This window comes from Arvicanthis niloticus, chromosome 2 (genome assembly GCF_011762505.2).
Source record: "Arvicanthis niloticus isolate mArvNil1 chromosome 2, mArvNil1.pat.X, whole genome shotgun sequence".
NCBI classification, from domain to species: Eukaryota; Metazoa; Chordata; class Mammalia; order Rodentia; family Muridae; genus Arvicanthis; species Arvicanthis niloticus.
This window is the reverse complement of record NC_047659.1, coordinates 54,281,971-54,298,791: the sequence shown is the minus strand read 5'-3', so window position 1 is coordinate 54,298,791 and position 16,821 is coordinate 54,281,971. Positions and strand designations below refer to the sequence as shown.

At 38.5% G+C, this 16,821-nt stretch overlaps 1 long non-coding RNA gene across 2 annotated transcripts in view; it reads right to left on the bottom strand.

Annotated features, from left to right (window-relative positions):
- The window catches only part of LOC143441350 (uncharacterized), a 34,315-nt gene extending 21,268 nt beyond the window's left edge, over positions 1–13,047 (bottom strand). Inside the window, exon 1 of one of the 2 annotated variants that reach the window (XR_013108663.1) lies at positions 12,900–13,047. This is a non-coding gene — a long non-coding RNA (uncharacterized LOC143441350). Of the gene's footprint in view, positions 1–7,836; positions 8,123–12,899 lie in introns of those variants that run through there. The other variant, XR_013108664.1, reaches the window with a different exon arrangement.
- Between the last annotated feature and the right edge of the window lie 3,774 nt (positions 13,048–16,821).

Here is a 16,821-nt window from a genome sequence, read left to right as displayed (position 1 = left end):
AATGGTATTCACTAGGAAAGATAACTTTTTTGACCTGGAGACTTCAAAAATATCCTGGCCCAGGAAAAGGTGGGGGCATTCTTTGGTTCTTGTGTTTAATTAAATGAAAGAGAAAAGAGGGGTGTTGTTTATCTCATTCAGATTTGAAAAAAAATATATGCTGAGCTTAATAACTTAAAAAGCTCCATTCAATTCCAAAATTCTATGTGCCAACCTCATTGACAGGATTTGGGGCACTAGGAGTTAGGTTTTTGTTCCCTTCTAGAATCACACTGAAAATATAAACAAATGATCTTATGCTCCAGGACCCTGGCATTCCTGAGAACATGAAAGGAAGGAGTCTAATGTGTGGGTTTGAGTTTGTCAAGACTGGAGCCCTAAAGCAAGTGTATTGGAGGGAAATCATTTGAAACTCAGAAAAGTGTTTGGACTACTCATTAATGCATTCTATCTAGTCAGACTATTCCATCACAGCTTTATATAGTGCAAAACTTCACAGACGTTTTCAGAACACAGAGTTACAAACCCATTTGAAATAAAACCTGATTCGCTAGAGATCGCTGGCAGCCACTTTATCTAGCAAGAACAATGCTTTTGAACTTGTTTGTACTTGTAAGTACATTTTTTGATCTATCTATAGTCTTATTTTCATGAGCCCCACAAGAAATAACAGAATTTTATTAGTATCATTTCAAAACTTCCGGAGATCTTATGAAAAAAACAAACCGAAACACCACTAAATCTATCTTACAGCCTGGTGCAAATTCCACACCTATAAATGACTCTGTATCTTCAAGTATTCCTTGTAATGTTAATTTTAGTTATTTATATTAGTTTTGGAACTGAAGTACAAACTCCCCAGTTAGTTCGTCGTAAACTAAACTACCTCATCTGGAAACAGTAGTGTAATTTTTAAAAATGTAGTACTTTATCTTAGCTTTAACAAAATCTGTTTTCAGAACATTTCCTGGGAAGAGGCACACACATACCTATTTACAGTAGATGAGGGGATGAAGGACAGTGCCAAGCCAACTAATAAACCATACATGTACTGGCCCTGCCTGCAGGGGGCATGGCAGTTGACTCCCAAGGGCATGGGGAACCCCAAAGCACCCCAATCACACCAAAACTCCATCTTCTGGCCTGGAAACTGGGTACAAGGCTGGAGTGCTCCCTCTGCCTTCTCTTTCAACCCCACCCTCTGTGTATGCCGAGCTTTTTACTGTATTACTAACCCATTTCATGAAAATGTTTACATCATTTCTGTTTAGATGGCTAGTTGGCAAATAGAGTTATATATTAAACACACAAAACATAATGAGAAAATAAGCTTAAGGTTTGTGATTCCGTTTGACTATAAAATATAGACCCAAATTATTCTAATTTCTTTGTTTCCAGAAAAGAAAGGTTTGGTTCTCAAACAGAAAATATATTCCCTTCTCCCAGGTTTGTGGTTAAAGAAAATGACCCCCCCCCCCAAAAAAAAAAATTGGAACTATATAAACACTGCAATTTGAAAAGACTGAGAATGTAATTAGTAAATGTCCCCCCCCCCACACACACACAATGACTTATTTGCATCCCAGATCACAGCCCCTCAATGTTAGTATGGAAGGATAATGTAAGAGTACAACCCTCTAAATTTCACATCACTGGCCAGAGTGAATGACAACAGAAGAACTTCAGCCTGCTTGCCTGCTATTCCTGATCGGATATAATTAGTGTAGAATATTAGGTAAGGCAGAGAGTGAGTGGTTTGCTAATCATATTTCCTATGGAAATAGTAGATGTTGCCACTTTTGACAATACTATGAGGAATTCAGCAGTGGCTGAACGCTATTAGACTGAGGAGACCTAATCAGTCACCAGTTTAGGCCCCCACCCTTCAAACAGTGGCAGGTAGAGATGTACTAGCCACCATTAATAACTCAAGTGAGATGGAGGCTCTGGCCAGTGGATAACCATTTACAGGGCTTTGTTTTTTTCTTTAATTCACCAGGCCATATGCTGCCAGGCTTTCATGCAAATAGACAAAATTATAAGTAATAAAAAAAGAACCAACTGTTTTAGGGATCAGCTATTTTCTGTCCTCAGTGCTATCCATGTGAGAGACCAGTTAATGAAAGGGAGCTCTTGGACTCCCAGCGACACCCACCTAAAGGGATAGATGCTTCGACAGCCAACCCTCGTTCACACCATGTTAAACCTCTGCCCTGGAGTACAACTGTGCCAAGTGTCTATTTGGCTGGGAAGCAGAGATCCTGGCCCTCCAGCTGGCTTGGACACTGGGCACAAGGCTCAAGTGCTCCCTGCAGCTGAGGCCCATTGTCCACTGAAGTAGGAAGAGATAAGGTGTTACCTTTCATTGAGGCAGGGTTAAATTGAGGCTCATGGGTTTACCAAATTCATACACTTCCAAAAATCACCTTCAGAAATAGAAAGGAACGGTCAATGCAATTTCCAGCTCTAAAACTTTAAAGAAATTAGAAGTCACAGGCTTTTTGGAAATCTCAAACTCTTTAATAGCAAAGACCGCAATTTCTCCAAGCAAACTCTAAACCCTTCCCTGAAACACTTGCATTTAAAACAAAATGTTGTTTAACTTTTGAATAATTTCTGCCATCTCTTTCCTTATTACCAAGTCTCCCAGTACAAATAGAGAGTTTCACACCCTTGATAAAATTCACACATTTGTTTCCCATTTTAAAGCAGTAAATCTCCAATCAAAAAAAAAAAAAAAAAAAAAAAAACCAGAACAAAACAACAACAACAAAAAAAAACAAAAAAAAAACAAAGCAGACCAACTGAATACATATCTGTGTGTGTTTATTTAAAATTGAGCCATTCTAGAGATAGTATGCTACCGTTCATTTACACCTATATCAGGTCACAATGAGACAATAATTTACACCTTTTTAGAGATGATTTAAAAGCATTTGTAGTCAATTACTGTGCAACACGTTGCAGTTCAAGAATTGTCAAAATAGAGGTATCACAGAAATACATTCAGATGCATGTGGATGTCCTGCAGCAAAGAGAGGGCGTGGTGAAAACAGCCAAGGCCTGCAGACACGGGCAGTGTCCTCTCTGTGCTGTCCACTCTGTCCACCATCCCACCAAACCTTAGTGTCTTACTGGTTTGCTTTGCCCTACTGGCTGATTGTAAGCTAACCAGGTCTCTGGTGTCAAGAGTGGTCACAAAATCCAGCAGGTACGTATAATCATGGTTATTAGAGCCATACCCTCAGCAGGTTCTCATCCATGTACTCTACCAAAATGATGATTTCAGTGGAGAAAATTTGTTTTAGTACATAGAGGAAATGAACATTCCCAAAGAAACAGAATTCACATTGTAGATAAAATAGAGACAGAATATATTACTGAGAAACTGTCTTAGAGACTCCCACAACTAGAAGTAGTGGCTTCCAATATTACTAACACTCATGATTCGTGTTCCAAATCAGTTGAAAATTTCTTCTAATGTGCAAGTGTTAGCATGGCTGGGAAGTGTGCTTCCTCAATGATGCCTACTGCATAGGATCTTACACAAAATGGTCCACCTTTCCAATTTAAAGTTAAGAAGAATAGAGTTCAGATGGACTCTAACTGGAATGGATGTGAAAGCCAGAAATAATTTCACTTAGTTCATAAGGATAAGACAAAAATTTCAAACATTTTTTTATATTATGGGAAACCATGCAAGCCAGGGGTGGGAGAACAAACAGGCACTTCGAAGTCTGGTACTTTTGACATCCAGAATTTACAATTTGCATTAGTGTCATAAACATCATTCTGTTATAGGAAAATATATTCCAGTAAAAGGCAAGTTTATTTGCACGGTATAAGCTAGATACTACTGTCTGCTGAAGTACAAAGTAGTTTGTGAAACAGCACTAAAGCCCTAAGCAAATACACAGCATATTTGTAAAAACCATAGTCTTCATGTAGAGTGCTAAAATTATATATAAATAAAGCATAGTTACTCTGATACATATGAAGCAAAGTTCTTACCATCTTAATCATTTCACATATTCTTACTGAGCATTAGCGAGATTGTGTTTGGGGTTTTGGACTCAGAGATAAGCTCTCAGATATCCCTGTCCATACAGTTAAGGATGACCTTGAACTTGTGATCATGACTCCTCCACTTCCTAAGTGTTGGGATTGTGGTCCGGAGCCTACAAACCCAGGTCAAGTGGTTCTTTGGAAAGTACCCACAATTTTGTACATGCTAGGAAGGCACTCTACCAACTGTACTGTATCTCCAACCCCAGATTTATTGTTGTACAATTTAATTTACATTAATTTTCAACAGATACCTATGAAAATTAAAATTATATCGTGAGGGCTGGAGAGATGGCTCAGCCATTAAGAGCACCGTCTGCTCTTCCAGAGGTACTGAGTTCAATTCCCAGCAACCATATGGTGGCTCAAAACCATCTGTAATACGATCTGATGCCCTCTTCTGGTGTGTCTGAAGACAGTTACACTGTACTCATATACACACAAAAAATAAATCTTTTTTAAAAAGAAAAAATATATAGTAAAATTATATAATATGTAATTATACAAAATTATATATTAAAGGGCCAGTGTACTATTTTAAACTGTATATATTGTACAATGTTTGAATGTGGTTAAATGTTCCTCTTAAGTTACTGATCATAGCTTTACAATGTTGACTTTCAAAGCATTCAGGTCATTTTTAATCTAGAATCACCCTACTAGTTCCTACCAAACTGCAATTCAAGACCTGCTGGTCAGTCCCCTCATCTGCTCCATACTGCTCTTGCTAGCCTCTGCCAACACCATTCTATTCCGTTTCTGAGACTGATTTTAGTAGATTTCACATATTGATGAGATTGGGTGGAACCCATCTCTCTGTGCCTGGCTTACTTCACTGCTCCTATCTCTGTTCCCATCTGTATTGTGGTACTGATGAATTTCACCTATTTTAATGACTGAATAGTATCCACTGCATGTAAGTACCATGTTGTCTCTATCCATCCATCAATTGATGGATACAAACTATAAATAGAACTACAGTGGAAACTGTGTTGCAGATATGTATCTGAAACACTGATTTTGTTTCCTTTAGCTGTGTATCTCCACACACAAGCATTACAGAGTCATCAGATACTTAAACTACTGCCACAATCCAGGGACATTATGGAGAAAGAGACTCATCCATTGTTCTTTTGGAATTTTTCACATAACTATACGTATGACCATATTTTTCCACACACCCACTGGAATGGAGAGCTTATGTAGAGAATGAAGGAAACATGCCCCTATGTCTCTCTGCAGATGGTATCTCTGCAGTGTGCCATTCATGCACATCTTCTTCTCAAAATGTTGCGTTAATACACTCTCAGCCATTTCAGTTCCCCATGTTTAAGCATTGTCTGGCTGGCTTACCTTCTTGCTTTCTAAGGATACTCCAAAGAAGCACATGTGATAGCTACAGAACAATTTGTTTCCAGCATAAACCTACCTAAATGTAATGTGTTTAAAGTATTACAGTCAGCCAGAGGCAATAGAGATAGGAAGATGCCCTGAGCATCTGAACTGTTTGATTAAACAGAACATTTGTCCCACTGTGGTAAAGAAATTCCTAGCTTACAGCCAACACCACTAATATGTGAGTCCAGCTCAAGTCCCTAACACAAATGATTTTACTTTGAGATTCCCAATGGCCTGCTCACAGACTTGTAGGCATAGCTCCACTCTAGTCTGTAAAATCAGACGGTTCAGAAGCACTGCATGACTGTGACTTCGAGAAGAAGCACGGATAATTGATTAGGACAATGGACTCCATTATTTTGACACTCAGCTGCACCCCACTAAGTTAGCAGGCAGAGGCCGTGGGAGATGCCACACTGTTCCCACTGATAAGTGTTTATGCTTCTACACTCACACTCTTGTCTTCCATGGGCTTGACTTCAGTGACCAGTCACTGGCCCGCCATTCCATCATCGCTCGGGTTTTTGTTTGTTTTTCCTTAACTGGGAAAGCTATTTCTACTCATTCTCAGTGGTGGTGCTGCTCTGGTGTGGTGGGAAAGGAGCTGAAAAGAAAGGAAAATATTAGCAGGAAGGAGACAAGATACAAAGCTGACACCCTTCATGCCCAGTGCGTGAAGAAGGAAGGATAATGTTGACTGAAGGTAGAACAGATTTTCACTCTGCCTCATGTTTTTAGAATTGCTGTTGACTGATCCTGATGAACTGGCTACAGGACAGCTCCTTTTGAGGGAAGAGAGAAAAACATTTTTTTTTTCTTGAGCTCTGCTTTCCTATTAATTGATTTATACATTCTCATTTTAATACCCTGAAAAGAATCAAGTTAGAACTTCTGTTGCCAAGAGTGATTAATAATGGCATGCACAGTGCAACCTTCACTACTGAGCTAATAATGACTGTTTAAGTAATTCAAAAGCATGAAACCTGCAGAACAATGAGCCATATTTGGGGCAATCTCCCTAGAGAGTATGTTTTTCATATGTTTGATGCTATCAGAGTTTGGGGGAAAAATCATAAACACAACACTGGGACCACTTGCAACTTAAATACAGAATTGAGTAGTTTGAGTCATATTTGCAAAATATTCAAAAATCCTTTCCTATAAAACTATAAGTAGAAATAAAAAGAAAATTCTTGTCCTTTTAATACTTTATATTTATCCTTTGCCGGGACAACTAATAACTCATTGTATGAGAGAACATTTCTGTAGCTATGTAGAAAAAGTTCATCCTAAATTATGGTCTGTCTAATTTATGCTAAAAATAATTCACTTTTGAAAATGTTATTTTACTGATTAGATAAAGCACCTTCGAATTGTATTGACTCTACTTCCAGAGAGGAAATGCCTCTTTCATATTGCTATATGGTCCCACTTACTCATCTAGTTTCTTATAATTATAGGAATATATGTATTCTTATATTTAGAAATAGATAAATACATACATAAATAAAATTACTTCAAGATATTCTACTCATAGAAAAAAATACCAGCTTTGTCCTGCTGAGTGTGGAACACCACCACTGCGATTATCCGATGATTTTCTCTGATCTTTTTAAGGCGACTGCCCAAGACACTGCTCTAGGGTCTGTCTTGCTGATTAACTCTGTCGTTTATTGGAAAGCCGCGGGCTTCTCCCTGTCAGGTCAGGTTTCTGTACAGATAAGTCATGTGTTGAAAGCACACTAAAAGCCACACAACAGATGTCCAGAAAACCTAAAATATAGAGGTCGGTTTTTAAAGCATCCTTGGAATAAAATCATTTGCTGAGACAGTCTTAAGGGCCTATTGAGGAAAGCAAACTTCCTATGGTTATTGCAGAGCTGATTGCATTTGTGGGGCTGGACTATCGAATTATTTCAAATGTATGAATGGAAGAATCCCTATGACATAGGAGGGCTGACTTCATACGACAGCAGAAACCTCTTGACATGATGGCATAGTAGGATTCGTTTGAGAAGGTCACCAGTCACTCATGATTTCTATTAATGGCTTTGAACATAAGGGTACAGTCAGCAAAACTACAGACACCACCCACAGATGGTAACAGTGAATACAGAAAGGATTATGAAGCAAGGATGGGTGCCTAGGCAAGCTTCATTTGATGAATATTATTAGGACCTGCCCTTGGTCCTAATAAAGAGAAAATTCGCTGTAGATTGAGATGTAGACATTTTTTCCCACATTAAGGTTCTTGCACTTTGAAGCAAGATTACTGGTTGAGATGACCTGAAACGCTCCCTTCCTCCCCTCAGATTCACATTCTTAGACGTTAAATATGCTTTGGAAAAATCGGTGTACATAAGAATGTTGTACCTTGCTTTGCATCTTCTTAGGGGCTTTCATTATCGTTTGAAAATTAACAAAAATAAGCCTTGGTTCTTCATTTAGAGATCACCTGGGAGACGTTAATGTTGGCCTCCTCATGCCTGGGATAAGAACGTCTAGTCTCCAGTGCCTGTGTGAGCACTTCAGCCAACTGCTGCTCCTAATGGAGAGTCTTCACTGTTCTCTGTCTTCCAGGCTTTGACCTTGATCCTATCAGAGTCTGCCAGCACATCCCACCAGGAGCCCCGTGATACTTCAGCTTGCTTCTTTCTGCCACTGCTGTGGTTATGAAGAGACATTCCCAGTTAGAGCCCCAAATGTTGTATTCGGAATCATATTTCAGATTCTATCCATTTTCCCTCTATAACTTGCTCAAATTTACCTTCTTTCCCCCTTTAATAAAATTTGCTGATTCCCACTTGCTGGTGTTGTCCATAGATCAAAAGTACTGGTGTCCTCCAGTACTTTTCAAGCTTTATGTTGAGCCGATTGAACACTGAGTTATCAAACAGCTGCTTTTCCATAAAGTTGAATGGATCAGACCATGGATTAGCTAGTAAGCATCTAGGTGATGTTCAAGTTCTTCAAGCAGGTGCAGTGTGCCCTGGTATCCACTTGCTCTAAACTCATCCAGCTCAGGCACTGTACATGATTTAAGTTTTTATCTCCAATGAACCTAAGACTGCTAAACATATCATAATACTTAATAAAGGCCTATGGAATGCTGGATGAATAAATATGTTATTAATATACCCCGGCATTTAGAAATTTCTAGTTAAAATAGACTATTTTTAGATCTCTGCAATCAGCTTTTGTTTTTAACTAAGACTGAGTTGAAGACAGATACCACATTGTATTCTATCTCCTCAAAAAATTATATATACCTTTTGTGTCCACAGAAAAATAGACACTAAATATGAATAGTAAGTAAAAATCAATACATGTAAGAGTTGACTACGTCAATAGAAAAAGCAGTGCCTTTGGTATAGCTTGTACATGAGGTACCTAGAAAACAAAAGTTGTTTATCAAACTGGCCACATTTGGTGATAGAAGCCTCAAGTTCAGTGAAGGAAGACAGATAGGATAGGAATATTTAAATGAACAACCAGGAAAAATGGCCTTTTGTAGCCACAGACACAGTCTAATGAGAAAAGTGCTTTAGTTAGTTGAAATGCCAAGCCAGTGGTTGATATGTTTGGGAATAAAACCAAGCATTATCACAGGGGTAGGCAGATGGCACATTTCCCCTTAATTCAAAGCTTCACTTTTGTAAATAACAATGGAAATTGAACAACTGGCACATTCCGAGCTTTGCAGGCTATATTAAGAGTTCTCAAAAAAAAAAAAAAAATGAGCCTTCTCAGCCATTTCTGCCTTTGGAACATGTAAATATACACTAGCTTGCAGGGCTATTGACTCCGTCTTCCCATCCATGGGAATAGATCTGTTCCCACACAGACTTGAGCCAGCAAGAAGGACCTTATCTGTATATCTCGATAGATAGATTAGATAGATTAGATAGATTAGATAGATTAGATAGATAGAGATAGGGATAGATATGATGCAGAGATAGAGATATGATATAGATTTTCCACTGAAGGCTATAGACAGCAGAAGAGACCTTATCTAAATATCTCAATATAGATATCTAAATATGAATATCTCTAACACATATCTATATATCTATATCTATAGATAGGTAGGTAGAGACAGAGGTATATATGTGCTGAGTATACAGTGATGCATGTTAAAAGAGTGAATAATTTAGTATGTCTTGGATGGCATACAACCAGGTTCCAGATATGGCTCTGGAGTGGAGGTGAGAAGAGAAAGAATGGGCCAGGAAACAGAAGTCGAGATATAGCACATGAATAGATTCTCAAACTAGAGATGGAAAGCTACACAACAGCTAGAGACTTTTGTTTTTTAGTGTTTCCCTTGCTTTGTTCCATTATGTCTCTAGAAGGTAAGCTAGTTTTGAGTTCTGCCATTGGTGGCCTATGTAAAATCCTATCGTGGAAATAGGTGAAAACTGGCTCGTTCCTGAAGCTTTCACAACCATTTCACCAAGTACTGACTCTGCCACCAGATTATTAACAAGTAAGCTAGATGCAAATACTTTATCAACAGATGCAGTAAGCTTTTGTCTTCTGACTATATTTGTCAGGAAAGTTACAAAGGCATACATATTCTATTTATAGAGAGCCGTATACATATGAAGAGTACAGGTAATTATATGGTTAGAAACAGACTGTCGAAGTGATGATGTCAGGCTCACGTTTTAATCTATTAACTACCTACCTCTTATACAATTACTGAGAGAATTATGCTTTTATTCTGCCCAAAGCAGGGCTTCTTGCAGGAGCATAAGAGCTTCTTGTGTGTAGAGTATTTAAAACAGAATGAAATTAGCAATCTGTAACTTAAAATTATACATAACATTTAGCTTCATTTAGAATTAAAGCAGTAGAAGGAACAGATTTTCATGGCATTTCCATTATGCAGAGAGGTAAACAACAAATAAATATGGCACACATGAATATGAAAATCACAGCATGGTAATTGCCGTACTCCATCAGTGTGTGCAATATTAAAGTCCTCAAATAAACACTTACTTAACCTTATTCTCACACATGCCTATTGCTTTTATCAGAAGCAGAACCACCTGAAACATTCAAACTAACACATCATTCCCCAGTGAGGTACAAAGTCAACGGTGTTCCTGAGAAATTTCGGTTGTATTCCTCCACTGGCTCCAGGAGTGCCAGTATTTCTAAGAGCCAGGGACAGGAGAAGAAATGTGGAAGTCAGTTAGAAAAAACACAGCCCTCCTGAGACTGTTTTTTATGTCATAGCATCCTAACTCCTCTGCTGATTCTTAAAACCTTGTGAAGATCATCAACCTTACAGCCATGCCAGGATCCTCTGCCTCCTGGCGGAGACCACACCCCAGCTCTCTCTTTCTCTAGCTCTCGTTTTACATGTGTGCTGAAAACTATTAAACCTTATTTTTCTGCTGAGAGCAGAAACTCTTTTCGTCTACTCTTAATAATAGCTAACTTCTGTCTCAGGCTCTGGGCCCGAGCTTGCCCTAAATTTAACCCTAAGCAATGGTTCTCTGTTTTACTCACAGCCACGAACTGACTCATTTATGAAGAGACCTCTGCTACCCTGGAGTTTTTCAACAGGCAAGGGTTAAAAGGTCAACCATAGTGTTGTTTCTGTCTTTATGAATAACAACTGGCAGAATTCAGTTATGTAGAGGTAACTTGCTGAAGATGGCTTATCATTTTACACAGCGTGACCAATGGTTCAGAGATATGTGGTTTGTGTGCCCGTGAGACCAAGTCTCCTCGTAGGGGACATCAGCGACTTTATCACAAGCTAGGAACCAGAACATAAATTAATTAAATTCAATTTTAAAATAGAAGCCAAAGAAGTATGCAATCCAAAGAAAGGAAAGCTGCTTTGTTCCAAATAAATACCTTTCAAGTTTACCAATTTTCATTGTTCTGGTGATGAAATTAATACGTCTTTGCTGCTCTAAACTTAAATTTGACTGGATGGGTAAATTCAAGCCTGAGGCTTTCATGCCATTATCAGAGGCTCTGTCAGTGAGTGCTTTAACCTAATTACATTTGATGCAGCAAATCAAGAAAACCACTGCTGGTTATGACCTCTGCCAAGAGCACTCATGAGCTAGACAAATGGAGCTTAAGATGTTATTAGTTGTTCGTTGCAAAGTTCCAGATCCTGCCCGACAGGAGGCTGCCGCCTGATGTGGGCATGGACCCTCCAGATGGCATTCTGCATTGGCTTGTGGCAAGGCTCTCGGGGACGCTGGCACATTTTCTCCGTCAAAATGAAAGTTTTCCAATTACAAGGAGATAATGTGAGGAGATGCAAACTTAATCTCTTGAACAAAAGGTTGCAAGCTGTGTAATAGCCATTTCAGGGGAGAGATTTCACTGTAGTTCAATTGATTTAAACGTTGTAGATCACAAAATGGGCTATCTTTCCTAATAAAACTGAGGGCGCAGCTGCAGTGGATTCTACTTCATGGAGCAGGGTGCCAATGGGTTCATCATCTTAGGGACAGCTTCTCTTAACTCAGTGTTCTGTTGAATTCAAGTTGGTGATTATTTTTGCCTTCCCTTGTGTGTAAATGAATAACAAGAAACCTTCTCCTTTTAGTTAGACAGCAAATGTCTTAAATGAAGCCTTCCAGGTGTAACAGCTTAACACTGCTACTAGATAGCAGATCACAGAGTTTCATCAGGGCGTATTAAGTGGTAAGAAAGCCTTATTACCATCAAAACCTTTCAGACAATTTAGCCAGCATGTTAGTATTTCTTTTTTTTCCCCTAAGTCAGGCAACCCTGATGCAAATCGGGCAATATGCCTCAATACCTCCAAATACCCCCTAGTGAGTATGGGATGCAGGGTGGGGGTGGGGGATTGGGGGAAAAGGGTTTCAGCACAGTCTTGTGCCTAATGCATTGAGCTGGTTTTCAGGAGTTTAAATGCTAAGTTTATCATGTAGCTCTATAAGTAAATACCCTTGAACATCATAGGATTCTTTTCTTCTGTGATTTAGGAAGAATTTACTGATACATTCACAGCACAGATTCCCATGCATTCCTCATAGAGAAAACATATACTTTCCAAAATTAAGGCAATTCACACATAGAAGAGTACTTTTATAATAAATTCTAAGATATTAAAAAATACATTTTAGACACTGAGATGATGATGGATGCTACAGGTTTGTATAAATCTCTGAACTGCCGCCCATCCGGCTAACCATAGTAAGCAGTTGCCTTCTGTCGTTCTTAGGAAATCGCTAGGGAACTGCTATTTCTTCATAAAATTCAGTCAACTAAATGAAGCAGGATTATAAATTCTAAGTAGTCTCAACTGTAACATTGTAGGTTCTGTAAATCAGTCAAGAATATAAGCAAGCACTTCAAATCACTCAGGAAACCTAACAGATTCCTACTGAAGACTTAATATATGCAAGCGATGAGCATTCTAAAAAAAAAAGTCTCACCATCAACATAAAGTGGTCCACGGCAGCTGCTGCAGAAGCTCCACATCAGTGTTATGTTGGCTCAACGACTAAGCAGCGACCACAGTGGTGTCCCTTAGGAGGCATTTAAGGGCCCAAGTGTATAGCAATTTAAAAACTAAGCAGGAAATCAAAACTAATACCTCGTCTGTTTACAAAATATTTCTCCCTGTGTGCTTGTACCACCATCTAGTGGTTACATAGCTCTCAATCTGATCATTAATAGGAAAGTAATCTGGAAGAAGAGGAAAGGAAGGAAGGAAAAATAAAAGAGGGATAGAAAAAAAGGGAGAAAAATGGAAAAGAAAACAGGGAGAGAAAAGAAGAATAAAAAACAAAACTAGAGATACATACAATTTACAGATCATAAAAAAATAAAGGTATAGAACTCATAGGGTCTTACCAATTAAAATTAAGATGTTATTTTGAATCATTTGCTTTGTATATTTCTATAGATATGAAAATTTTACAGTTGGCATAACAAATGCCTGGATTTTAAAAATACAGCTGAATTTCTAAGGACTTCTCCCACAACATAGAACCTACAGGAATGTTTGCCTATGTGTCTACAGATATGAATACAAGATCCTATGATTGTTTGAACAACCTCAGTGTTGGTAAGTAGAACTCTTTACATAAAGCTTGGCATATTCATAGAGTAAAGCAAACAATTTGGTCTTTATGATTAATACAGAACCATCTCTACTGTACTTAAAAAGTGGAGGAAAAGCAACTACATGGAATGATGTGTTTTATAGTTTATCACTTCTATAAAACATATGTAATTTACATGTGTATCATGACAAGAAAGACCCTTATACTCATGGGTCTAGATGAAAAGAAATATACTATAGCTTAAATCATATGAATGCATTAGGTATTCAAGACTAAATGTATTTTAAATCTAGAGTATTTGCATGATTAAAAGAAACTGCCACCTGTGTCAGTTTTAAATCAATAAAACTTCACTGGCAATTTTCCATTGGAAGAATCATATGAAATATTTTCATATAAATGTACATTTACTATAAAATGACAAAGATTGAAGCTTCACTTTTTCCAGATAAAAAGAAATTCAGGGGTCTGGAGGCATGGCTGAACAGTTAAGAGCATTTGCTGTTGTTGCAAAGGATTGGATTTAGTTCCCAGCACACACACATAGCAAGCAGCTCACAGACATGAGTGACTCCAGTTCCAGGGGATCTAATGCCCTCCTCTTATCTCTGCAGGTACCAGGCATGCATGTGGTGCACATACACACATGTAGGCAAAACTCTCCTACACATAAAATAAACAAATAACTTTTTAAAAGATTATTTGTAAGTGCCATAAAACCAAATGATGAAAATTTCCAACTATGTTATCCTCCATCTTGATGTGCTCTGGAGAGCCTGGCAGAGGCACATTTGTGTGAGGAGATTCAAGATGTTATGACGTCTAGTTCCTGGCTACAATGGTTAGAACAGGGAAGGGAGGGCCAAGCAGGTGACTAAAGGTAGGATTGGACTCATGAATTAAAATGATAAAAAGAAGCCATGGAGTGGGGAGGAAGACCTGCTGGGGCTGTGGAGGGTAGAAAGGTACAGGAGGATTGGAGGAGGACGTGAGGCAGAAATGCACAAACTACATTATGAAAAGGGACTGGAAAGATGGCCCAGTTGTTAAGAGCACTTGTGCTTTTGCAGAACCTAGGTTCAGTTCCCAGAACCCTCATGGCAGCTAACAACCATGGGTCAAGCAAACTACAAGGAATACAACACTATATATATACATATATATATATATGTATATATATAGTTATATATAGTTATATATATAGTTATATTTATATTCTACCTCTAACATATCAAGGAATCTCATGGTACACTTACATACAGTCAAAACACTAACACTCATACACATAAATAAATATAATATAAAATAATAATGCGAATAGGCAGAAAGGGTGGGATCCCTTACGAGACAGAAGCAGCAGAGAAATGTAGACGGAGGTGTTCAATGATGTCAAGATGCAGTCAACATTGGATCAACGTGGATGTGGTTTGCCTTTCCTGAAGGACTTGAGCTCAGGTCTCCCAAAGGCCTGTGCTTCCACGGCCACAGTGAACCATAGACAGTGGCAAGAGGAGAGCCATGGAAGACCTTCATGCAGTTTTCAGTCATGAAGTAGAAATGCTTAACTGTATATATCTTTTATATATGGTCCAGGCGCTCCTGTCATCATCATGCAAACTTTATGCCATGAAGATTGTGAAAAGTCCAGAGGAGACTGTGAGAGCTGGGCAGGCTGGAAGTGGGTTTGAACAGAAGAAAAAGAACCATTCGCCAGTCTTAGCTCCTGGGATTCTGGAAAGTGAAGTAATGGCACTAGGGAGAGTTCGCAAAAACACTGAGCAGCTACTAACCTGTTGATTGCTACTATGATTTTATCACTTCAGGAGTGCTGCATAGATGGAGTCATTTGGTGTTAGCTAGCTCTTTCCCCTCACAAAGTCTCTGGAGAGATATTCGCCTCCAATCAGGTGGCTGCCAGACACTCCTTCTTCAGCTACTGAAGAAAGGAGAAATGCATGGTGCATCTGGAGTTTATTTACTAATCTGATGAAAAACATTCTGCTGCCAATAGACCTATTTTCCCCTTTTATTTCTTTTGATACTTTGTTATATCATCAAGATCATTATATACTACACATTTTTTTCAGGTGCTAATTTCTGTAAAAGTATTTCTCAAACAAATATGTAAGCTAATCTCAGAACCTACAAAAGGCAAGTTGTTGGAGACTTAGCATCAGAAGTAAGCATATCCATGGACAGGTTACGAACATAATATTTGGAATTTTGAAAACTAACATCAAATCATCGAAGAGTAGAATATACTAAAGTGAGTAGGTTCTCTCTGGGGAAAGCTGTAAGGAGGAGTGATAGCTTTGCAGGAGGTGGTCCAGCTGCATAGCTTTGCACAGCACTTCACTGGCGCGCACTAGCAGAAGAGCTGGCACATTTCTTCATCAAATTTATACACTATGTTCAACAGGATTTTTTTTTTCAATCAAGCTTCTCACTTTTCAAGAGCTTTTTATATATTTGCATGCATTTTTAGGAAATTAGATTCTGCAAATACCACACCCACTTTCTTTCAAAAAGTAACAGCTTAACAAAATTACAGTGCAGCATTACCACTAGGGTATAGGCAGAGGACAAGATACAGATGTTCCGCATCACAACCATCATTCAAGTTTCCCTTTTAAAAGCCTCACTCAGTTCTCACCCATCTCAGCTACCCTGTAATACTCCATGACCATGAATTGTTCACCAGTACCATAATTTTAGAACTTCAGGAGTCTTGTATAGACAGAGCGATTTAAATATAAACTTGAGGTTTAGTTATGTTCACTCACAGCATAATTCCTGGGGGAAATACTTGGGTTGTTGCCTGTACCCATAGTTCATTCCTTCTCCCTGTGAGGTAGTGATGCCTCTCCATCATAGAGACCACATGATGCACCATAATTTGCTTAACCTCTTACACATTGCAGGGCATCTAAGGCTTTTTTTTTTTTTTTTTTTTTTTTTTTTTTTTAGCGTGAGGAAAATGTGGTTTCTTTGAAAAGGTTTTTGAAAGAAGATAATTCCTCAGTTTTCTGGGTTCCTAGAAGCTCAGTTGTTATACTTTACAGTAGCGGGATAGCTTTTGTCTCTGGCTTTTGGGATGTCATATAGTTGAGAAAGAGCCTGAACCCTTTCAGATTGCTCTTTCACTTAGTGATGGTTGTTTACGTTCTCACCATGTCTTCTACAGTTAATAGCTCATTTCTTTTTCGGGATGGATGATAATTCATTGTCGAGATATACCTCAGTTTATTCATCCGTTCTCCTACTGAATGATATCTTGGTTGCTTCCAAG